This window comes from Palaemon carinicauda, chromosome 12 (genome assembly GCF_036898095.1).
Source record: "Palaemon carinicauda isolate YSFRI2023 chromosome 12, ASM3689809v2, whole genome shotgun sequence".
Taxonomy (NCBI): Eukaryota; Metazoa; Arthropoda; class Malacostraca; order Decapoda; family Palaemonidae; genus Palaemon; species Palaemon carinicauda.
The window spans coordinates 16,631,387-16,638,669 of NC_090736.1; the positions used below are offsets into that span (position 1 = coordinate 16,631,387).

Below are 7,283 nucleotides of genomic sequence, written 5' to 3' on the forward strand. Positions count from 1 at the left end.
TATATACACATATATAGACACACTAAATACTGCCATTTCTAGTCCACTACAGGACAAAGACCTCAGACATGACAATTCATGGCTGGGATTTGACTAGTTTTCATTATCACGCTGCCCATTGTAGGTTGGTGATAGTGGGAGATTTTCGTTTTCTCGCTCACAGCAAACCAACTTAGAATGGATGGAACTGACTAGAAAAACATTTTCTGATCATGGTGATACGTAAACCCTTTCAATACGTTAAATTTAGGAACCCACTCAGGAAAGGGGTGTATTTATATATATATATATATATATATATATATATATATATATATATATATATATATATATATATATATATATATATATATATATATATATATATATATATATATATATATATATATATACATGAGAGAGAGAGAGAGAGAGAGAGAGAGAGAGAGAGAGAGAGAGAGAGAGAGAGACTTGCAGGATCTACACAGGGATAGGGTAAGTATTGATGAGATATGTTGGTGTAACATAGAATAAGGTAGACTCATACACTTTGAAAAATCATCATGCTCTTGAACGTTTAGTTATGTTTCTATCATAACACAGTTATGCCTTACTTATATTGGAATAATTTGATAATCAAACTAATTTACACCTTCCAAAGTAAACTTGCATGGGTATTAATATTAATGTTCTCACACTTGTTAGCATGATGCAGTTTGCACACACAACTGTTTATTGTCCAGGAGTAATTCACCTGTCTATTTGTATAAAGATCAATATTTTCTCCTTTGGTACCTCAATTATAGGAAGCAACTTCATCCTTATAAATTTTCTCTCTTTGATATTGATTATTGATTGTAGTTTGGGGACAAGGATTCAGTCCCCTATCATTTGCCTGTGTTATAGCCTTCACATGTAAGTAGAGACTAAGAATAAGTGGTGGAGAGGGATAAATTTTGGACAGTGTAACTGGAGAAAACTCTCCAGGTGCATAATGCGATATACTTCAAGTTGGACAGCAAGAAGTTGAAAACACGTAAAGAAGTTAAACAAGTTACTGGTGTTGTTGAAGAATTCAAAGAATTCAAGTAAAGCTTCTCAAATAAGTTTTACCTTACATATCAAAATTCTAGATTTGTCTATTTACTTGCATGCCTTGACTCTACATCGTTCATCTTAATTTAGGTAATTTACCAATTTGTATGAAGAATTAAACTAGCAAGACAATTACGGAAATTTTCCATTTCACCAAGTTTTAAGAGAGATAAAGGATAAGACATTTTTATACATAAAGACTGTAACCGCTAATGCCTAGCCATCTTTAATTTCCTTTTGAGCAAAAGTCCGTGGCTTTCACCTTATAGGCAACGTCGCTCTAATAGCAGTAGCAGTTTCCGTTTGAACGACAATTACCATAGGAAGATCGTCTGGCAATTGGCTCGGCGCGGACTCCACTAAAGACATCCAACTTATACCTCCAGTTTTATATATTCTAAGCAAAACCATCAAAAAACTCAAAAGTCAACTACGCCTTTCATTAGGGTCCAGACATTACTGGAAATAAAATCACAGGCAAATTAAACTATGGGAGATATTTCCCGAGTGCCTTATGTGGATGAGATCATGGTGAGGGTAGATGGAGATGTTTTGATTATCCTCTTCGCACTCCCCAGAAGAGATTAGTTCCCCAAACTTTCAACTGGGCTTCACAAGGAGCTAGAAGAGTTAAAATATCTAGGCCTACATGGCTGAGGAATATGAAACGAAGTAGATGATGAATGGAGAAGTATCGATTTAAAAGCTCTAGAGAAAACTGTCGAAATTTAACCGAGACCCTTTGCGTCAATAGGGGTAGGAGGAGATGATGATGATTCAAAAATAGATTAGACAGCAAAATTAAAAGCCAGTTCATACTTTCAAAACAACCACTCATCAGCAGTTTCTCAGAATCCTAGTCAAGAACGAAAATTTTCTTTTGGACATTGACTTAATATTCTTTCATGAAAATACCTCAATTTTGCAGTTTACTCGATTTATGGTCAATTGAATCCAATAATTTTATGACTAATCAGATATTAGAATTTATAGTCTCATACGGAGAGCTAGATTTGATTTACTTATAAAATTGTTTCACAGAAACCATAGGATGAGGTCCGGTGTTTGGGTTTTGAGAACTTTTCCTCGACTTTTCGTCAAACCAATATAAAAAATACATGATTTGATAGTTCAAAGTCCGATTATATAAACTTAATAATCATACATCTAGGTATAACGTTCAAGGTGGTCATAATTATCTACTACTTTTAATTAAATTAAAAAAAATATATGGTTTTACACTATTGTTCAGTAATGAGATGTTAGACCACTTGCCTTAATTTTAAAAGAATTTCATAATGGATTAAAACTTTTTTTTTTTTTTTTTTTTTTTTTTTTCTTTTAAGAAACTCTTAATAAATATTCATTATAGCACTATTGGATTGCTCTTTAGGTTTTCAGTAATTTTAGTTGCCTCCTCTATGTAACTAGGTTTCTAACCTATCATGTGCCTTACTTATCTTTAAAACCTTACCTCATAAGAAAATTTAAGCATGCAATATTAGTGTTACAGCAAATACTTTATGTATCCATTATATTTCGAGACTTAACTTATTTAGACTTATTTGTAGCATCAGGAAAACACTTCCCCTATAAGTATATGTAGTTAAACTTAGGATATAAATTTGGCTCAATCTTTTAACTGTGTTACCACTGACCGTTTCAAGTAGATGTTTAATATGGAAAACCAAATCTTTTAAAGTTCCAGTAAATTATTTTCCAGGTAGTTAATCAAGAACAAACAGTCTAGATATTTCGATGCAGTCATAAAAAGTATTTATGGCATCTATTTGCATCATTAAACACATCACAAATGAAGGTTGGAATCTTTCTTCAACCAGCTAATCACCTGCGTAAGTTCCGAGTCTTCAGACATTATCATCCGGGAACCCAATTTCACGGAATGCCTAATTTGCAGAAAACCTTATCCACCTTTAATATTCCTCGCCTAACCCCACTCCTTACTAATGACATGTAGCGCGAGTTCTTCATCCCCGACCTCTGAAAGGAAAAAAAAAAGTAGCCGATAAAAGGGTTCTTGAATTACTTCTCAACCCTAGGTTAGAGATCCTACCTTAAGTTGGATTGCTTTGAAACTTAAAATCAAAACAAAACAGTTTAAAGATTACAGATTTTATTACCAAGGCACTGAACCGCAAATTAAAAGACAGGTTGAATGATTCATTGAAATTAAGTGCCGAGCAGAAATAAATACCAACTCTTAACTGCAACTGTAAAGTTAACTTAAATTTCCTTAATTCGTGTAACACTTTAAAAACTCTCAAGGAACATTAAAAGAGATATTAACTGCGACTGTAAAGTTAACTTTAATTTCTTTAATTCCTGTAATACTTTAAAAACTCTCAAGGAACATTAAAAGAGATATTAACTGCGACTGTAAAGTTAATTTTAATATCCTTAATTCCCGTAATACTTTAAAAACTCTCAAAGAACATTAAAAAAAGATCTTAACCGGGCCTGTTAACTTAACTTTAATATCCTTAATTCCTGTAATTCTTTAAAAACTGTTGAGGAACATTAAAAAAAGGTCTTAACTGCGACTGTAAAGTTAACTTTAATTTCCTTAATTTCTGTTATACTTTAAAAACTCTCAAGGGAAATTAAAAAAGATCTTAACTGCGACTGTAAAGTTAACTTTAATTTCCTTAATTCCTGTAATTCTTTAAAAATTGTTAAGGAACATAAAAAAAAAAATCTTAACTGCGACTGTAAAGTTAACTTTAATTTCCTTAATTCCTGTAATTCTTTAAAAACTGTCAAGGAACATTAAAAAAGATTTTAACTGCGACTGCAAAGTTAATTTTATTTTCCTTAATTTTTGTAATTCTTTAAAAACTGTCAAGGAACATTAAAAAAGATCTTAACTGCGACTGTAAAGTTAACTTTAACTTCCTTAATTCCCGTAATACTTTAAAGACTGTCAAAGACCATTCAAAAAGAATTTATACTTTAATTTTCATTGTTAAAGTATTTTTATTTAAACCCTAAACGGTCAAGGTAACACACATAATACAAATATCAATTAGGTCTACAAAAGACCGAAAATAATGCGAGCCGCCTTTTAACATACGGTAAATATAACTACCGTATGTCAAAAGGAACATCCTCCACACACTAGCGGAGGACTTGCTTGCATAATAGTTTTTGAAAGTAGTATGAAAAACAAAGGGCACTCACTATATTCCTTGGTATAGTTACCAGATTTGCTCGCAAAAATAGTCGTCGTCTCAGGCTTACTTAGCTTTCATCTGCTCTGAAAAAAAAATAAAAAATAAAAAAAAAAGGTTTTGTTGACACCAGGGTGAATATATTGTTAGTTGAAAGTAGAGATAACTATAGTGATAAAATTCTTGAATTTATACCAAGCATTGTAAATTTTTTTTTTTTTAACCAGTATACGATTCAAAGGGTTTTACCATTTTCAAATGGCCATAGTAACAACCATTCACTCTTCTCACCATCAGATTACCCAACAAACAAGTCACACAAGTTACAATCGTAGATGAAGCAAACAGCATAATCATGAAAGCTAAATGACGTAAACGCAAGTAGTAATCAGCCCATTTAACCAATTTTATCACTGCTTCTGGATACTGCAAAGGATATAATCACTGGAACTTTGTAGAATTTAAACAAGGTCGCATTAGCTTAACATCGTTGAAGAACGCAAAACACAACCATGGGACATTCCACAACCTTCCAAATGCACACTGGACGAACAGCGAACCAACAAAGCCACTCTACAAGACCGCAAGACAATGTTCTTAATGATACGACAATCCCTCAAAAGAACCCTTAGCTTCTCTTGGGTCCTTGCCTAGGATTCAAGGACGGTAGACACCGTGGTAATTGGTATTTAGAATGAAGTTCTGATAATGCCTTTAGTATTATTATTATTATTATTATTGTTATTATTATTATTATTACTTAAGCTACAACCCTAGTTAGAAGCAGGGTGTTACAAGACAGAGGGCTCCAACATGGAAAATAGACCAGTGAGGAAAGGAAACAAGGAAAAAAGAAATATTTTAAGAACAGTACCCACATTAGAATAAATATCTTATACATACTATGAAAACTTTAACAAAACCAGAGGAAGAGAAATTAGATAAAATAGTGTGCCTGATTGTACCTTCAAGCAAAAGAACTCAAACCCAAGCCAGTGGAAGGGCATGGAAAAGAGGATATGGCACTACACAAGACCACAGAGCAATGGTTTGATTTTGGAATGTACTTCTCCTATAAGAGATGCTTACCATAGCTAGAGTCTCTTCTACCGTTAGCAAGAAGAAAGTGGCCACTGAACAATTACAGCGCAGTAACCCCTTGAGTGAAGAAGAATTGTTTGGTAATCTTAGTGTTGTCAGGTGTGTGAGGACAGAGGAGAATATAAATATGCCGAACTATTCAGTGTGTGTGTAGGCAAAGGCAAAATGAACCGTAACCAGAGAGAATGATCCAATGTAGTAATGTCTGGCCAGTCAAAGGACCCCATAACTCTCTAGCGGTAGTATCTCAACGAGTGACTGGTGCCCTGACCAACTTACTGTTGATGAGTGAATAGTTTGTTGGTAAGGTTATAGTTAAATCGCTATTTGGAAAACCAGAATGCTATAAGCCATAAAGTCCTAACGGAAAAATGGCCCAGTGAGATAAAGAAATGGAGTAGACTGAATTAGAAATTATCAATAATTTATATTCAATATTCTAATATCAGCAACAGCGTTAAAATAGATTTGTCATATATTAAGACCTGTGAAGAGACTTACGTCAACCTGTATGACCATTAGGGATCAGGTGATGGTAATAATGATGAAGATGAGCAGAGTGATGTTATTATATTTATTGGAAATGTTAAAAACTACGAATTGGGAACTACATTTATGAAGATATTGTATATATTAATGATACGTATGAAAATGTAGATGACTTACAGTATGATTCATAAGAAAAATTATGGTAAACATGAAAAGGATGCAACTAGCAGGGCCTCAGAATATAATCATCATCATCATGATCATCATTATTATTATTATTATTATTATTATTATTATTATTATTATTATTATTATTATTATTATTATTATTATTATTATTATTATTATTATTATTATTATTATTATTACCAGAATGTTGCAAACTCAAAAGCCCATATCGTAAAAAAAATCTCAAGTTCAAAAGAAGAGCACTTGGCCTTATAGCACTGCTTTTCCAACTAGGGTTGTGATTTGGCTAATAATAATAATAATAATAATAATAATAATAATAATAATAATAATAATAATAATAATAATAATAATAATAATAATAATAATAATAATAATAATAATAATAATAGTATGAAAAAGGCGTAAAAAGGAAAAGCAAATAAAACCCTTAACATGATTATATAAAACTCCAGCAAAGAAGCATTTGGCCGAAGTTCAAACTTCTTCAGATCCAAATATAGGACGAATTCTTACCTGCAATCCAGTCTAATCCTTGATGAGGAGGCTTAATGATAAATGACTAGTTTTACAATAGCAATGATCATAATTAAGAGAATGATAGTTATAAAGCAAATAAAAATAATGGTGAGAAATAATTTTGAAGGAAATAAAAAAATCTTGAGAATAGCAGTTATAAATAAATGAAAATAATGGTGAGAATAATAGTTATAAAAGAAATTAAAATAATGGTGCGAGTAATAGTTATATAAAGAAAATGAAAACAATGGTGAGAATAATAATTATAAAGGAAATTAAAATAATGGTGAAATTAATATTAATATAAAAAATAAACCTTTTGGGGACAGCGATGATACTCTAGATGATTAATATAATGGCAAAATTTGATGGTAAAAGCAATAATATTGGAAGTAACTATGATGATGGTGAGAAAAGCATGATTATGATAGTGAGATGTGCATAATGATGATGGTAAGAAGAGCAAGGACACCGATGACATTTTCTCACCGTGATAACATTAGCACAAAGTCTCACCGCGTTAATACTGTATTAGCACTAAGTGTCAGCAATATCATTAAGGGAATAACTAAGCTCCCAAAAATTTTAACAGAATATGGAAATTGCCTCGCATATTTCGTCATTCCCTGACTCTCCTCTGCAAAATACCAAAAAGTAAACTTCTCCTTTTAGATTGGTATTAAGCAAATGGAGTGTTTCACCTATCATGAAAAGAAAGAAAAC

At 32.0% G+C, this 7,283-nt stretch overlaps 1 long non-coding RNA gene across 1 annotated transcript; it reads right to left on the reverse strand.

The window, feature by feature from the left end:
* Positions 1 to 2,716: 2,716 nt before the first annotated feature.
* Positions 2,717 to 4,820, reverse strand: LOC137650527 (uncharacterized). Its single transcript, XR_011045977.1, has 3 exons — positions 4,512 to 4,820; positions 4,273 to 4,348; positions 2,717 to 3,075 (listed from the first exon to the last, which is right to left on the reverse strand). It is a non-coding gene; the product is annotated as an uncharacterized lncRNA (long non-coding RNA).
* Positions 4,821 to 7,283: the final 2,463 nt, after the last annotated feature.